At 42.9% G+C, this 17,830-nt stretch overlaps 1 protein-coding gene across 7 annotated transcripts in view; it reads right to left on the bottom strand.

The window, feature by feature from the left end:
* Positions 1 to 17,830, bottom strand: part of LOC115338950 (SREBF chaperone) — a 68,557-nt gene extending 50,727 nt beyond the window's left edge. Inside the window, exons 1-2 of one of the 7 annotated variants that reach the window (XM_041122371.1) lie at positions 17,589 to 17,829; positions 14,019 to 14,186 (exon numbers count right to left, since the gene is read on the bottom strand). The gene's annotated coding sequence lies outside the window, so the exon portion shown is untranslated. Of the gene's footprint in view, positions 1 to 4,326; positions 4,420 to 11,130; positions 11,152 to 14,018; positions 14,187 to 16,723; positions 17,037 to 17,588 lie in introns of those variants that run through there. The other 6 variants (XM_030008083.2, XM_030008085.2, XM_030008084.2 and 3 more) reach the window with 6 other exon arrangements.

The following is a 17,830-nucleotide window of genomic DNA, read 5'->3' on the forward strand; positions in this document are numbered from 1 at the left end:
AAGATCTGATCCCTTGTGACAGGGTGCAAACTAACCTGATTGCCCAACCTAAGCAAGCAGAGAAGGGAAAAAATGAATATGCTTCATATCACCCCCATTTACATCAGTAATAAAGTTTGAATGCTGCAAGTGCAAGAATTGGAATTATGCGAAAAGCTTCAAGCACTAACCAGTCACAGAAGGAGGAGGGAGGGGGCAAAACCCCCCCCACGTTTAGACTACTTAAAAATTCAAGCAGATACACATAACATACACAACATAAAGCGTAGGTCAAACATGAAGAAAAATTCTCATCCCCAAGAGACAGCATCCGCGCAGCAGCGTTAGAACAAGGAAGGCTTAGATGGACACTGCGCTGGCAAAGCTGGGCCACTGCTGCTTCCCCTGCTGCCTGCTATGGGCAGCTGATCTTTGGCCTGGGCCAGACCTTGAGAGCCAACTTCCTCACACGCTGGGCAAATGCCATCCTGGCTTCATTCCCACCGTTCAAGTACATGGCATTTGATTCTCCACCTTTACCTTAAAGTGCAGCTAAGCCATCATTTCTGATGCACGCAGGTCTCTAGAGCAACAGCCCCTCCCTGTAACTAAGCGGTGACCTGGGTGTCCACAAAAACCTGGGTGTTGCAGCCTGGAGAGAAATGACTGAGCAGATCTGATCTTGCTGTAGGGCTGGGTGTCAGGATTGGACCATCCCTTCTGATCCCTGTTCTATGAGTAACTTGGGAAAAACACAGATATTCTACTTCTGTGGCAGAAATATGTCATGACAGGCTCTTTGACCAGCCTCACCTTCTAACAGCAATTTTGGTTATTAGCATTGCACTGGGAACAGTTTCTACTAATTGCAAAAGAGGAAAACTTCATATTTACTTGCTTCACCTGATGTGAAATATCAGCATTCATTAAGAAGAAAACATTAAGCATTCCAAAGCTAATATTTGCTTATTAGTTTTTCTGGGGTTGCATATTAAATTCTGAAATCTTTATTAACTTTATGCTACAACAGTCCTCATAAGTTTAAAGCAGGAACCGTTCCTATTCAAAGTCATTTTTGCAAACAAATATTAGCAAACTCAAAATAAACCCTCTGATTTTAGGACAACCGTGAAAGGAGAATGCATTCAGAGTATTTATTTCCTTTTGCATGACTGCAAATCCAAGACAAAAGTTTGACTGGAAACAAGAGGACATCAGGATGTTTCCTTAACCTTGCAACACAGTATGTTGCATTTCTGGTTGACTTCAGGTACAAGAGACAGATATACAATGAAGTTCAGAGATAGATCATAGGAAACAAAAGCAAACAGCAGGCTTGGAAGAGCAAGGTTTGGCTTTTAAAGTCTCTTCATTTCCAAACTAAGCTACACATTAAGCAATTGCTTCAGCTCTCTAGTCCCTTCTCCCATTTACAGAAGCGTAAAACATTATTATTGCCAGGATCACACAAATTCAGCTATACACGAGTGTGATTTCAGTTAAGATGCCTTCCCCACACGGACACATCCAATTCCAACATTTCATGTAGCCACAGAACCTCCCACAGTAACTATTACCCGGGGGTCGGCTGGGGCCGGGGTGGGCTGGGGGAGCTAGGTTTGGGGGCTTATGGGGGGAGCATAGGTTCGGGAAGGACACCCTGCACCGAGGTTACTCATCCATGCCTCGAGAAACAGATATTTCAGTGCAGCCTTGCAAATGTTTCACGAGATGCAACACAATGCTAAGGCCACAAATTTGTCACAAACTGGAAATTCAGTGCTGCAGACAGAAAATAGAATTCAGATAATAACAAATTCACAACACCTGGATACCTGCAGAAGAGTGAATTAATCTACCTTGTGAACAGAATCTTTTCCCCGATTCTTCTGTTACACAGAGGACAAAAAGCAATTGCTGAAACAATCTGATTGCCATAGTCTAATTGGTAATTTGCTGCACACCACAGCAGATTATATTGTATAAGGCACTAAGCATACTTTACAATCAGGGTGCTACAGGCATGCACACATACCACAGCTCAGACATGCAGGCATACCACAGCTCAGCTGGTAGGAAGGTCCTGAACCAAATCCTGAAAATCTTGATAGTCTGTGACTAGTTGATGTGGTAGCATGAGCCAGGTGAAGACGAGACACCAGAGCTAGCATCCTCCACTGCCACCCAGCGTCCCTTGCTCTTCTGCCCACAGGAGCTGTTCTGCTAACTCCTCCAGGGAGAGTTTTCAGACAGCCTGGCTGTTACACCATGCAGGTCAGGAAACCACAGTGCTTGCCAGCTGGGATGCTGTTTCCCTCTGAAGCCCCTTCCCTCACCCACAGACAGGAAGGGAACTATGACTAAAAACTGAAATTTTTTCTGACACCATGTCATACACCACATCTTTGTACTTTTTTGGGTGTACTACACCCTCTGACACACACACACACACACTTGCAGATGAGTTTCTCAAGTAGCAAAAAACTCCTCTCACACATAATGCTGCAACTCTGGAAGAAGGGCTTCTACCATCTCATCAAGAGAAAGCACAGACATTTATTTGGTATTCATTCACAACGCAAGACAGGCAGAGAAAATATTAAATGCCCACAAACACTCTTAGAGCCCCAAGGCCACCTTTTGCCAAGCTGATCCTTATGCTGATTAGAAAGTGTGTTAAGTTATATACCACTTCATATACTCCATGCCGACTGCTGTCATAAGACAAAGCAACTTTTCAGCTGGAATTAAGCACCAGCATCGGCACATAAGAGCACTGCATCATGCCACCTTCTCCCTGCCGCTGCCTCAGCATACGCCAGCACAGCAGTTCATCATCCAAACCCCTCATAAAAACCAATTCTGGCTCGCTGTAACTTCTCACTAGTTGACAGTATGTCAGGCTCTTCTATTTCCCACCTGTCGGAGAGCTGAACAGATGATTCACTTTCTACTTCCAAAGCTTTTCTCTAATGAGGAGCTTGTGGCGGCCAACTCTGCACCAGGTAACGAAGCTGCACTGAAGCTGAACCCAGACAACTTCACAGGCATGGCAGCACGGCAGAGGCTGGCAGGGACCTCTGGAGATCACCCAGGGTGACCTGGGGCAGGTTGGTCAGGGTCATGCCCAGTCAGGTTTTGAGTATCTCCACCGATGGAGACTCCACAGCCTCTCTGCAAATGGTTCCAGTGTTTGACCACAGGAAAAGAGCAGATGCCAAAGTGTTCTCCAGAGGTTAATCCCCCAGCATGTTGTACAAAGCCTCTACACAGAAAGACTTGCACTGCTGCTTCACACATGCAGCACTATTCATTAAGCACACATCTAATCAGTCTTAACACAACACTTTTGGTAGCCCACTATATGGTTCTACGAGCTTCACTAAGGTTAAGAGATATAGTGCAAGATCTCTACGTACATACAGCAGCCTCCTCCTCCCCACCTGTACCGGCACATGAGGTTTGCAACACTCAGACACAGAACCAGAACAGCCTCTTAACATTTCCTTACTAAATGAGTGTATGACGAAGAGAGTCCAAACCACAGTAATACTGAACTGTGCCTCAAATGCAAGAAGAAAGAGGTGGCTATTCCATAGTATTATGCTCTAGTTTGCTGGCTCTACTGCGAATTCTGACAAAAACCAAGACTGACCAGCAAAGGAAGAAATGTAGAATTTCTTGCAGGAAAAATAAACTCCAACTAACAGATGCTGAACGATACTACTTTTCCCAAGACAAAAGCTTTTATCTCACTTAACAATAGCTACATGTTCCAAATTCTTTACATTTCTGCCTGAAAGCATTTTACAGCCTTCACAGAAAGCCTCCCTTTACCACTGAAGTGCAGGAAAATGCCGCTAATAGCAGTAGCTCAGACAACATGAGCCCACTGTATGCTTAGAGGCAAAATTACTGAATGTATGAAAACTTCTCCCTTTATAATAAACAGTAACTTGTTTTTTTAAAGTATGTTCAACATCAGTTTTCCATAAAATGTTCTTGAATCAGGCCTTAGCGTCAGATGTCATAAAAACATATGACTGAGCTAGTGAAGAGTGGAGGGGGTAAAAAAAGAAGGGTAAAAAAAAGAAGGAAAAAAATATCACTGTTCTGTAGTAATTTTTCTTGCACTTCAATACATAAAATACTTTGCTCCATCTTGTTGCCTATAGCAAAGTCCTATACGTAAACTTTCAACGTGAATTTTAACATTTAAAACACCAAGCTTGGTAAAGTAGGAACAAATCCAACATGGTCCTCCTGTCCCCCCAAACCCTTACCACCAGCCGCAGCATCCCCCTGGGACCTAACATTTCAAATGCATGACCTGTCTCTCTGACATACCTGTTCTTTAGGAGGGGAAAAGCACATCACATTACTGTAGCAGTCCCAGATCAGATGCTGAATTTCAGAAGCTTTCCTGCCAAGGCTGTGTATCTGGGGAAGGATAGGGGAGGAATGAAGGGGAAAGAAGAAAGAGTTTACTAAAAATTAGGATTTATAAAGGTCACTCAAGTCACTCTCTGCTGTTGCCAACAGAGCAGATCAATTTGACTGCTGTTCTCTCGGCACCTGAGGGCAAGGCAGTCGTATGGACCGTTAGCAATAATTCACCCTCCCAATGCTGCAGTCATTTGCAACGTATCCATCAATCCAACACAGGCTCCCAGGAGACAGCAGAATCAGAGTAGCAACCTTCTGCCTTCAAAGTTATCACAAAACAAGTGGAAACAGCAGGATCGATGCTGCTAGAGACAAAACTAGCCCAACTACTTCAAATTTGTACTGTCAAATGAGAAAATTTTTGATCTGGGCTCCAGTTAAGATCTTGAGCCACAGAACAGAGGGTCCACAGGGGATAATATCACATCCATGTGCCACCTCCTCCATGTGGCAGCACTTCCGCAGCCTATGGGGATATATTCACAGACACACATATACCTACAGGTATTTCATGCGTTCCTAGCCCAGGACACACAAAGCAGAAAAGCAAGAGTGATTGCCAACACCGAGTCTACTGTCCGATTCACAGTCTCCACTCAACCTGCAAATGTCTCTCTGACCTCTTTTCAGTCCTCACTACAGCTATGATTTCATGACAATGCCAGAAAATCAGCACCACAAACAACCCCCTGAAAACAAGTGAAATCAAAGAGTTTCCCTGCAGATGCAGAAAACGGCCCAACGTTAGATCACTCACACACCAGCAAAGAAAAAAGCAATTTTCTTGCCCTTTGTTGGACTGTAGAGATGCTTCATATCCTCAAGATGCTAGAAGCTATCACCACTGTGATCCCCTCAGGAAAATGACAGGTGTCAGCTGCTGCAGGAGCTCTCACATCCCAGCACCAGCAAAAGGGAGAAGGGGAAGGAAGAGAGGAACAGCCCTCAGGAACCCAATTCTCCCACTCCCCAAGTCTGACTGACCCAGTGTGGATTCTTCTCCAATGAGGGCCAGGAATGAAGCATTCTTCTGAAGACTTCAGAGGTAGGAAAACAAGAAATATGCTCAAAACACTAACCTCCCTTCACAGAAATGCTACACAATCAGCTCTAACCCCAAGTTCCTATTCTCCACTTGCATTCCCATGGGAAGAATAATGGGCTTTGTGCTGTGAAAGGACACAGAGGTCACGAGGGAACAGAATACTTCCTATGGGAAAATCATGACCAGTGTACTAACCTCCCGGAGACTGGTGTCTGGAATGGGTTAATCCTGACACTGCTCTTTCAGAAACAAGGCTCCAGAACAGCCTATATGTTCTCAGTTGACTATACTTCATAGAGGGGTACTTTTCACATTCAAAAAGTAGAAACCCTTCAATAAATTAGATTGCAGGCTGCATTCCCCCATTCCAGCTATATGGCCAAAACAGTATTTAAAGTCTGAACAGTTTTTGAACCAAATTTCAATACACAAAATGTGCACCTAACCAGGCACATGCATGCTCAGCGCAAGTCTCACCTTCCTCTGGTCAGAATGTGGTCAGAAACAAGCTAGTTTTGACAGGAGCTGAACCTCTGAGTTCTCAAAATAATAGTATAATATTGCATTGCGAGGATCAAACATCTCCAACATACCCTTCCCTTCTCATTTATTCTTCTCTGAAGACACCTCAAAGCTCTTCGCACCAGTCTAACGTTTGGACCATGTGCTCTAAACTTGCTTGGCAACTCATTTCCCTCAGTCAACTAAAAAAAATAAAACACCAAAACCAAATAAAAGCATGCTTGCCAGGAACTTAAGAGGTTTAAGGATCAAAGAGTTACACACATCTTGATACAAAATTCTATACAAATTAACAGTAGCCACTCACTTGATTCTCACCCATTTTCTTCCCCCTAGAATATTCATTTATGTTTTAAGAGTTTAAAAATCCAGAAGCTATCTGAAATAGACCCCATTTTACAAGTGGTATTTCACTCATTTTACAAACTTCTAATCACATCTTGAAATGCTTAAGTAGCAACAACAGAGAAACACTGCCACAAAGATTCAAAAAGAAAGCACCTAAATAATCTTAACATCCCAGACAATACATTATGTGCTACCAAAGAAGGGACTGACATTCAAAATAAGTTTCCAAACCTATTTTCAGGACATCTTTTGGACTTTCATGCCAAAAGAGAAGATACTGAGCTAAACTCCTGCTTAAGAGTAGCAATTCATTGAACACAGTTTCTGTCAAATGTCCTTTCTTGCTTCCTAAAATACTTCTGACAACGTTAGACAACAACTTATTGGTGTGGATGAAGTGACAGGATGTTCCACGTGAAGAACTGTAAAACAGAGAAGTTTGGGGTATGTAACAAAAATAGAAAGTATCCAAATTTAGAAAAAAACCACAACTTAAGTTTACTACTCTTTTTGCATCCAGCCAAAGGAACCTTACTCGCCTATTAAGTATACTGACAGCTTACCAAACACAAGAAAACATCTCCCAATCTCTTCTTCCTGACCACAGAGTTCTTGCCCAACCTAGTTCTTGTTAGCAATGATCTGGTCTTCACTGTCAATTTACTACACAGAAAGAAACACGATCATATGAGACAGCTTCTCCCTTAAAATATGGGCTTAGCCTGTTTTAGTACCATCTATTACAATTTCATAAATATTATTAGTATACACGTGGGGCAGGGCAAGTGATGGAGATACATGGTAGCAAACCTGCAAAATTAATTAGGACGGGTTAATCTAGAGAAGAAAAGATGCAGGATATACACCATAGAGGGAATCCCCAAATTTAGTTTCCAATTTGGGCACTAAGCTGCTGAGCAGATTTTGGACAATGGCTTGTCCCTTCTAGACTCATTTCTCCCTAGTCTGTAAAAGGAAAGTAAATTATACCAATTCCATTAAAAAATACTGTGAAATATAAAGCTAAGAATCACAACAAAAGCTGCTACTGTAAATATTAGGAAGCTACACATCAAACTCTTACTTTCTTCACAGTTTCACCAGAACATGCTCTTCTAATGAGCATGCCAAGCAGGGTGTCAATTCTCAGCCAGATAAAGTCTGTAAGCCCTCCAGAAAGCAGTTGCTTTGTTTGTCAGTGAACCATTCAGAGGATTTCTAGCTAAGGTGGATTTTTCCCACAATACCAATCTATCACCTGCAACTGAATTTTAAAAGTACAACCACAATGTTATATTTTTTTCCAGGCCTTAGGCAACTGAGTAGTAAACTCCTACTCTAATGAGATAAAAAGGCAAAAGAGACCAATCAGATTGCAGTGTTTGGCTTTTAATTTAATTCTTGAATTTTTTACTATAGAAAATAGACATTTACTTAGATAAATAGAAGTCCACAGGTATAACACTATAATCAAAAACTACCAGGAGTTTTGGAAAGGATATGAACTCTCAAATGCCATCCAATACACAAACTTTAAACAATGGTAGTTAGAATGTCTTTCAAAAAAGACTTTTTCAAATGCCTCATAAACCTCCTCCACCATCGATTAGCAACGACTGTACTGACCTGTAAAGTGGCAATTCCTTCATTTTATCAAAAGAGTTACTGAGTTTGGAACTTGTCATCCAACACATTTTACACTGAACTTCTCTGTCAATAAGATCAACACCAACACCAATTCTTTATTATTCAGTCCACTAAAGGTTCTTCCAATGTTATTTTTGCTGTATGGTTAGTTCTGTAGCTAGTACCTTGTCAGCCAAGCTCAGCTCAGGTGGTGTGGCTTTAGTACACTTCTCCCTGTTGGTATCATCATGGCAGGGCTTACAGAACCAGGCTGTAGTGTAATTCCTTAAAAGGTTCAACAGAAATAAAAAGAACAAACATTTGAGCTATTATCTGGTTAGAGAGCACTAGGTCTGATTTCCTTCCTGTGTGGCACCACCTCAAAGGGACCAGACCTAAGCAGTATCTGAATTAACTCTATATTTAAAACTCCCAACAAGCAAAGCACAGTTGAAGCAGGTTTGGACAGTGGCTCTGCTTTTACAAGAAAATCTCATTTGACAACTGAAATTATATCTTTCCAGGAATAAGAGAGTCCCAAATAAAAAGCCACTGCTTTGCATAACAGCAAAGGAAAAAAAAAAGGGGGGGTGGGGGGGGGGAGAGACACTACATTAAAAAGTGTGTTTAAAAAAACCTTAAGGGGAATTGGAAAAAGAAAATGTTTGGAGGTGACAGAGCATACTTAGAGATATGACATGGGAAGCTCAGAAGAAATGCCTGTCACATATCAAAAAATTCAGTGAAGAGTTGAAGACATGTCCAAATGATGAAAATACAGAGAGAGGTTCTTGCACACTATGTATGAAAACATTATACAGCAGGTCAAAAAGAAGTCTGAGGAACTACTGGGAAGAGTCATAAGAGCTAATAATAAATGCTAGTTCAGATACCATGAGCAGCTAGTCCTCTGGAGCATCCGTAGGGCCAAGAGATGATCAGGATATAAAGGGAGAACGCAGAAAGAACAGAAAACCATAGAAGAAAAGCTAAATAAAAGTTGAATTTATCTTCAGAGAAGAGAAGATATGGGGCGGGGGGGGGGGGGGGGGGCAGGGAGCTTCCATGCTGAAATCCTGTTAGGAGGGACATCAGGCTCTATCACAGATTGGTGTGTCAGTGAAGGGGTTACAGAATGAGACGCTACACCAGCCAGAGTCCTGGACCAGAGGGTATTATTGCAAGAGAGCCAGAGGAACTCCAACACCAAACAGCTAAAGTAACACGTAACCTTTTGTGCCGATGCAGTTGCTGAAAGGTGGGAAGTATTTTTCCTACTTTTACTAGGGAGTATCTGGGAAACTACAGATCACTAAGGCAGATGTTCTAAAGAAATCAGTAGAAAATAGCAAACAGAACTGTTTGATGGAAGGAGAGTTACCACACATTGAGGAAGAGTCAGCTTCACAATTCTGTTGGACTGACTCCTCCAGAGGAATAAACAAGCACAAAGATCAGAGATCCAATTTAAAAAGTCTACCTAGACTACTAAAAATGCGTTCAAGAAAACTCCTTAGGGGGGGACTTCTAAAAAACTAAGCTGTCATGCAATAAAGGGGGAGGGCCTTCATATGCATACAAGTTGATTATAAGAGAGCTTAAAAGAGGATCATAACAAATGTCTGCTCCTTTTAATAGAGGGAGGTAATCAGACAGTCCCATAGGAAACTGTGCTGTTTGACGTATTCACAATTTCCCAGGAAAAAAAGTACAGTCTTGATATAAGTAACACTTTCAGTTGTCTGTTATTATTCATGATGGCAAAGATCAGGCCAACTGGAGAGTTGGCAGAAATAACTCCACACCAAGTGACCGGGCAACAAAATGAGAGATTAAGTTCAATGCCAATGAACAGTACGTGAAGCATGTAGGGAAAATAACGTTACATACACAGGAATGCATTCTCAACTGGCTATTGCCACTCACAAACAAGATCCTGGGGTCCTAATCGTTAATTCTCTGAAAACGTGAACTCGATGCAGTCAAAAAAATCAAGTTGTATATTAGGAATTGTTAAGAATGGAATGGAGAACAAATAGAAATAATTACATTAATATGTAAATCTGTGCTATGCACACACTAAGCGCTATACACAGTTCTGGTCATTCTTCCTCTTCCTCCTCATCTCGAAAAGGACACGCAGGAGAATTAGAAAAGGTAGAGAGAAGTTCAACAAGGACGACCAAAGATAAGGAGCAGCTTCCATAAAACAAAAAGTATGGGAAGACTTTTCAATCTGGGAAAGATTTTATCAGCAAATGGATACAACGGACTTCTCTAACAGAGATGATCTGAGGAAACTGAACAGGGGAGGGCTGCCTCTTTCATTACAGGAATAATTCAGCATCAAACAAAACTACGAAGTGGCAGCTCAAAATAAACACACAGTTAAGCTGTGGAAATCTTTACCCCAGGACATTGTCTATGTCACAGGGGTTAAAAAAGCAAGCAGACAAATTTTTGGAAGAGCGAGCCGTAAAGCACTATTCAGCACAAAGCCAAGGCATTCCTCTCGCTCGAGAAGCCCCTCGGCCACAAGCCACTTCTCCCAAACACCACACTGCCTGCCAGTATCCAACATATTTGTCTTGTTTGTACACTCTTCCCCTGTACTAAATACTGTCCACACTCAGAAACCAGATACTAACCTAAACAGACTGTCAGTCTGACCCAGCAGCCGTCCTTATGCAATGAATCTCACGTGATCACTTTTGGAATAATCCGCTTCTTTTTGTTTATCGATGTAGCTGCTTTACAACGAATGGCTAGGGAATCACCTTCTCCTAAAAATACCAAAAGACTGATGCAACACCCACATGCAGTTACATATCGGAGCTTTACCATTAAATCCACCTCTCACTTCAACAAGAGCCTGCTGGCCTGTTGCAGTATGCCCCAACTCAGTGGCCAGGCACAAACACTGAGGAATTTGATCAACTTTTCACTCTCTGGCTGCTCAGGAAGCTCCTGACTCCAGAAATTAACTCCAGGATACAAATAGTAACCAACAAAGAGCACCTTTGATCTTTTTTAGGATATACCTTGTCTATATGAATGCACTGATCAGGCATCTTACAGACACATTTTAAAATTTCTGAAGCATGGAGAAAATTCATTTCCATGAAAACAATACGGACGCCAAGTCTTCAGCAGGTCTTATTTACCTTCTTGTAGGTCTTAATCAAGCTCCATCGCTGTAATACAAAGTAGCTGTGCCTACATTTGTACTTCCTCCTGAACACAATGTCATCCGCTTAGCTCTTTCTGTTACAATCACTGCAGCCTGCCTATCATTGCAGCTCTTTATGCAAGACTTCTGAGAGGAGTACACAAACAGCTCACCCAGCACGGACCTGCAATACACTTGTCTTTCTACTACAGCTACTGTTTCTACTAATACAATTTTCTAAACCTCTCTGCAAGATCAAGTTTAACATCTTAGCCCATGCCTCTAGTTTGTGGTATGAAATATGTAGAATGCTTTTGGATGTCATTCATGAAGTGGTAACTTTGTCAGATCCAGCCTCAGTGTCATTTCTGAAGTTTCCAAGTACTACATATATTATGGACTAACCATAAAGAGTCAAAACCTCCCCAAAGCAGCCATCACACCCCACTGAAGCATGCAAATTGAAAAAAAATCAAGGTAAACACTTCCACATAACCATGACAGCTTTCTGTGAAGCACACAATGCCAGACACACACTTTTGCACTGCAGGACACAATCTTTATCTTCCAGTTCACGTGCCTCATGCCTCATGCTGTCTGCAGTGAAAGGCACTAACTGCAAGGCAAGCTGCCCTTCACCTACTCCGTTCATCCTGCCCCAGCGCTCACCCAGTCACGGTCAGAGACCCGCAGCACAGAACAAACCTTGTTAGTAATTACAGCTCACGCGTGAGAGAAAACGAGGCTAGAAGGGATTTTGAAGGCTCTAATTCACGCACCTCACTCAAAGCACTACGATTTATGCTCAAATTAATCCCAACAGAAGTTTATCCATCTTGTTCTTAAGCATTTAGTGGGAGACTCTACAGCCACCTCAAGCAATGTGCTCCAGTACTAAGCTTTAGACAGTTTTTTTAACATTTTACCTGTGCCCCTCCCTGCTGTTTAAACCGCTCCTTCTGTGCTGTTCTCAGTGGGCAGGGAGAACAGGACAGCCTCAGCAGCAATACTTGCAAGAGTAAATTCCTTGAGTCTCCCCTCAGTCTTCTCAGGGCACACAGCTTCCCCTGATTGTGCTTTCCAGAGACAGACTGCTCTGCTTCATAGTCTCTCCACTTGGTTCATGTCACTTTTCCAGTGTCATACCAAAACCAGGTCACGGGGTGTCCCAACAAAGCCTTACCGGCACTGGGTGGAACGGAAGGATCACGTCATAACCTGCAGTTTATTCTCCGGTTTATACACCCAAACAAAACTTTTGCCTTCCCCTCCCTCCTTTCACCACAGGAGATCACTGGTCACCAGTGCAGGTGAAAGGTTCCTTTAACTACGGATTATACCTAATCAATTATTCTAATGCCTGCAGCTGGTTATTTTTGCTTGATTACAAAACCTTACTGCTGTCCTTATTGACCTGTAGCCAATTTTCAGGCAACATTTAAGTCATCAAATCCACCTCTCAATTTTTAATCCTGTCATATAGCATACTTCTAGTATGTTTCCCTGCTTTATGTCATTTACAACTTCAGCATGCATAGTCTGTTCTACCACTGAATTAACGAATGAAAACCCATAGCCCCCACAGTAACCTTCTCAAAACAGCCTTCCATTTTAACAAGATCTTTACTGGTACTCCAAGTATGTTTATTTAACCACATTTGTATCCATCATATAGCACTTTCTTAGGGTTGGTTTTTGTGTTGGGTTTTGTTTTTTTTAAATCTTACCTACTTGAGAATCTTATTAGGACAAAAATCAAAACCTTACTGAATTCAAGATACACGGAAGCTTTTGTTTCTGCAGCCAGAAACAGACCTGACATCTTATCCTAGAAAGAAGTAAACTCGCTTTGCCAAGGAAGTACCTGTGGCAAACCAGCACTGGCTGTTACATGCTCCCCGTAATCTTTCAGGTGCTTACAAATAATTTGACTACTTGCTGCAGGATTTTAAGATGACTACAACTCCCCATTTCTTCTTCCCACTCTTTCACCTACACAAACTGCTTGCTCCTCTCTAGTCTTTCAAAACATCACCTGTTTTCCATTGCTTAAAAGACGCCTACTAAAGCTTTTAAGTTTTGGGGTTTTTTTTAGTTTGTACTTTAAGTACACAGACGAAAATATCTCACTTAAATGACTGCTTGCAAACCTGCTCTTTCTCTTTCCTAGTCTGTCACTAGCATTAGTTGCTCACCAACTGACTTTGGTCTTCAGTAAGAGTCAAAAGATATTGAACACTTCAGCTTCAGTGACACTGGACAGTAAGTTTTCCTCTATGTTCTTTCCTCCATCATCTTCTTACTATTCAGACATCCACAGAATAATTTTTGTATCCCTTGATGGCCCCTGATAGTCAGGTTTGATTTCTACCTTAATCCTTCTTACGTGGTCTTGCCACTCTTCAAATGAAGAGCGGAAACAGCTCTGGGTTTGAATAACCCACATATTGCAGGCATGATGAAAGCAATATTTGCAGTTAGTACTTTAATAATATGATTGCTACCTAGCTCCAGCACTGCTTTTTTGAGACAAAAGTAATGGGTCATTTGCCTCCTAGAAGAAAATTCCCCCCCCCCCAAGAAAACACGGAAACAGCTTTGAGTAAGCCACTCTGTCACATTAAAAAGACACCTCTATAACAAAGTCCAGCTATCACTGGCAGAAGTTTCCTGACTAACTGCAATTAGAGTTGGATCAAATGAAGTTTATGTGTTAAACACTATCATTTTCCTGAAAAATATATTGTGGAAACATCCAAAACATTAGTCTCCCCATTTCAGAAGGAGGACTTGGTTTCTGTAGTACCAGTTGGGTACCTTCTGACAGCTGTCAACAGAAGAGTTTCCAAAACTTCTGGGTTTGGCAGAAAAACAGAAGTCTACCTTTGGCTCTCTGGGGAAATGCACTTCCTGTTCCACACAGACCCTCTCTACGGCTCCTGAATGTTAGAGCTTCAGTGGTATTTTCACTCTGAACTCTTGAACACTGGAAGTTTTGGCTGTGTCCATCATCTAATTGACAGAGATCCTCTCAGAGGCAGGATGCTGACACTGACAGAAATAAGGGAGACAATGAACACAATTCTGACCACTTAGTCCATGAAACAGAAAGCAAAAGTTAAGACGTAAACTTCAGTTTGTATTTCCCTGCATTGTTCCCTCAAAAAAAAAAACCCACCAAGCCTTTAATCAGAACACTTTTCTTGACAAAAAAGTAAGTCTGCACTTTAAGATCTTCCAGGCTTGAAAAGCACCCTCAGAAGGCACAAGGGAACACAAGCATCGGTAAGGTGACTCACTTGCATGGGATTGATTTTCAGCAGGTTCTAGGTTACAGAAGTAACATTTGGCAAGCCTGAATAAGCAAACTACCAGGACTCTCAACATCCAATAAGGGAGCTTTTGTCAGCTCTAGCATCACGCAGAACTAAATATTTTTCTTTCTAATAACCACCAATTAGAAACCCAGGATTAGCAAATCACTAAGCTCTTTCCTCCCAACAGCGAAACAATCCCAAAACTACTGTTAGACAACAAGTCTGAAAGTCTGACTTGGACATTGTCTTTTGAAAACAAACCAACTATTATTCCCATGGCATCTTTATCACAATGGTCCATACAAGATTAATTCAATTTTTACCAAAGAAATGCAACCCTCCTCCTCTCCTCATTCACCACTGCTCTCTCATTGCAGCTGAAACTCACTCTTTTACTGGCAGAAGCCTTAGAATTTTATTTTCTTCCCAAGGGAACCCAGTTACACAGAAAGGACATCAGCCATTCTGAAACACCGGGACTGTGTCTTCATCTGAGGACACAAATTAAAAGATTGTCTTGAAGACAACCACCTGTAAGTCCCTGTTTCTCCACCTTCTTTTTGATATTTTGGTTGTGATAAGTAATAGCTTACAGACATTGAAACAAAAGGCTGCACTACCACAGAACCACCTAGAGTTCCTTAAGACTTTTCTTTCTCACTCTTTAATGCACTGTACAAGTTTCGAAGGAATTATAACACAAGGTATTACAGCTAAGGAATGCTTCTAAAGCTCAGTCTACATCTACCTTCCGGTCCTGTTTTATACTCAAGACTGAGTTCCTCAGGCCAAGCACCATCGGTTCCTCCTTGCTTGTACAGCACCCGGCACAGAGGAGTGTGCTCCCCATCAGCGGGGCTCCGCACTGCCACAGCATGCTGTAGGAAGTCTTTTGTAAAATGGGAGAAAGCTGCCTGAACCTCCCTGGACAGACAGTCAAGGGAAGTCTGTCAGTTCCACAAGTGAGGCACAGAAAATCGGCCGCAGCAAGAATAGGAAGGAGGATTCCCAAGTCACAACATCTGCTGATATTGCTGTACTGCTGTACTATTCCCCTTTCACTCATTACCTACTACATTCCGCTATAGACAGGTAAAACTATTTTTGTTCATCAAGCTGTACCTATTCTATTTTTTAAACTCTTTGCTCATCAGAGAGGGGGAAAAAAAAAAAAAAATACTTTTCTATGCATAATTATATGAACTCTGATGACAGACAGGCCTAGCAACCCACTGAATTAAAGTAACATTGAATAACTCAACAGCTGTCTTCAGAGAGAGCTTAACGAATTCATTCATCACCGAGATTTTGACACTTAAAAAACTATTTTAATGCTCCTGAGAGAAAATCTGATTCTTCTTTGCTCTTTTGTGATGTTATATTTGAATCACGTTTGGAAAAATAAACAGCATTGTACCGAGTTAAGCTTTATAACTGAAAATACTGAGCAGAATTGTTTTGGTGGAAGGACTCAGTGGCTAACAGCACAGCTCTCGACGTGTCATACATTCAATGAAAATCCCAGGGTGTTTTCCTTTCTTCTGAATTCAAGTCAGCTAATCTCCTTTCTGCATTACACAACAGCTCATGTAATCCTAAATTTATCACACTAGTATGCTGTCTTAACAGTTCTAGGTTTCACAAAGAGTGAGATCATGCCTTATCTTTGCCCCTTTCATGAAAGGAAACTTAATTTTTCTTTCAACAATCCTGAAAAATAAGCAGACATTGCATTCAGGAAATTTTGGCATTAAGGCAGTAGTCCTTTCCTCAGGATTCTCCCAAATACAAACCCACAGCTACACCACTTCAGGATTCATACAGCTCCTCTGCTTGCTCATTATTTTTAGAAAATAATCTAGAAATGCTCACCCGCTCTCATACAAGGAAGCCGATTCCTAAGTACTGACCAAACTCCAAAGACAAGGGCGATTACCCAGAGTGAAAGATACTTGCAGCACCGTGCCATCATCACAGAGCGAAGTCCCCATAAAATCAAAGCAGCAGAATAGTTGTGGTTCTGAAGAGGTCAGTTAACTACCTACCGATGTGCCAAGCAAACCTAGCAGAGTATCTTACTCCACATTTCAGTCATTCCCTTTACGGGCTGTTGTTTTGCTTCTTTTCTACAAAGCACATTCTCCTGATTCTGCAGCAGAGATGATTAACTCTTTCAACTCACCCTCCTTACTGATTTAGTCCCATCCCACCACCTTTGACCCACGAGCCCCACCAAAACCTTCTACATCCCCCTTTCAGACACAGCAATACCTCAGGCTGATGACTCCCAGTTTCCTAAGCAGAAAACGCTCTCTGTTTTGATCCCAATTCCTTCCGAATCCTCCTGCAGGCAGAGCAGTCGCTACTCCAGGCCGTCAGCAGATCCTCTGCACAAGTACCCAACTAATCTTCCCTCCCTTCCCACAAACACCACTTGCTTCTTCATCCTCAGCTGCCAAGCGGGTAGGGTGGTCCCTTCTTCTGCATATCTCAGGAAACCACAGCTCTTCGCAAACAAGAAAATTAATCTCTGTCCTTTTTGCTAACACCCACGCCACTGCTAATTATTAGAAAAACACGTTCATAAAATAAAAACGCAACCCGCACAACAACCCCCCCCCCCCCCCGGAGAAGACACCCACCACCCTCCACAGCCAAATCCCCAAAACCAACAGACACCTGAAGCACCACAAGTTAAAGCGGGGGGGGGGGGGGGGGGGGGATCCAGCCGGCCTCTCCCCACCCACCGCCCTCCTTTGTGCACCCCAAATCCGCCCCCCCCCCCCTCCACGACACCCACGAAGGAGCGGGGAGCCCCCCACCCACAGCTGAGGGACCTTCCCACCGGGGAAAGGCCTAAAGGCCGCGTTTCCCTCAGGAGACGGAAAAGGAAGGGGGTGTGTGTGCTGGAATGACCGTTAAACGGCCGTTAAATTGGGGGGGGGGGGGGGGGGGGGGCGCGCGCCCTCCCCTCACACACACGCACGCGCGCGTCCGCGCGCGTGCGTGTGTGTGAGGGGAGGGCGCGCGCCCAGGCCCGGCGGGAACCGCGCTGAGGCGGGCGGGGGGGGGGGGGGGGGGGGTGAGTTTTTCGGTATCCGTCGCGGACCGATCGCGTTCGCCGGTGGCTTCTCACCTTTACCGACGGGGGAAGCGGCTCCTCCTCAACCTCCGACCTTTGACCTTTTACGCGGCCGTGAGCCCGTTTTGTTGTGGTTGGTTTGTTTTTTTTTTTTTTTAAATTTACCTTAGGGGGGTTGGTTTTTTTGTTTTGTCTTTTTTTTTTGGGTTTGTTTTAAACACCACCACCCCGCTTTCCTGACCCTAAACCTTGCCGCTCGACACGTCGTTCCCGGTCCGGTTTAACCCCCCCCCTCC

Source organism: Aquila chrysaetos, chromosome 3 (assembly GCF_900496995.4).
Source record: "Aquila chrysaetos chrysaetos chromosome 3, bAquChr1.4, whole genome shotgun sequence".
Taxonomy (NCBI): domain Eukaryota; kingdom Metazoa; phylum Chordata; class Aves; order Accipitriformes; family Accipitridae; genus Aquila; species Aquila chrysaetos.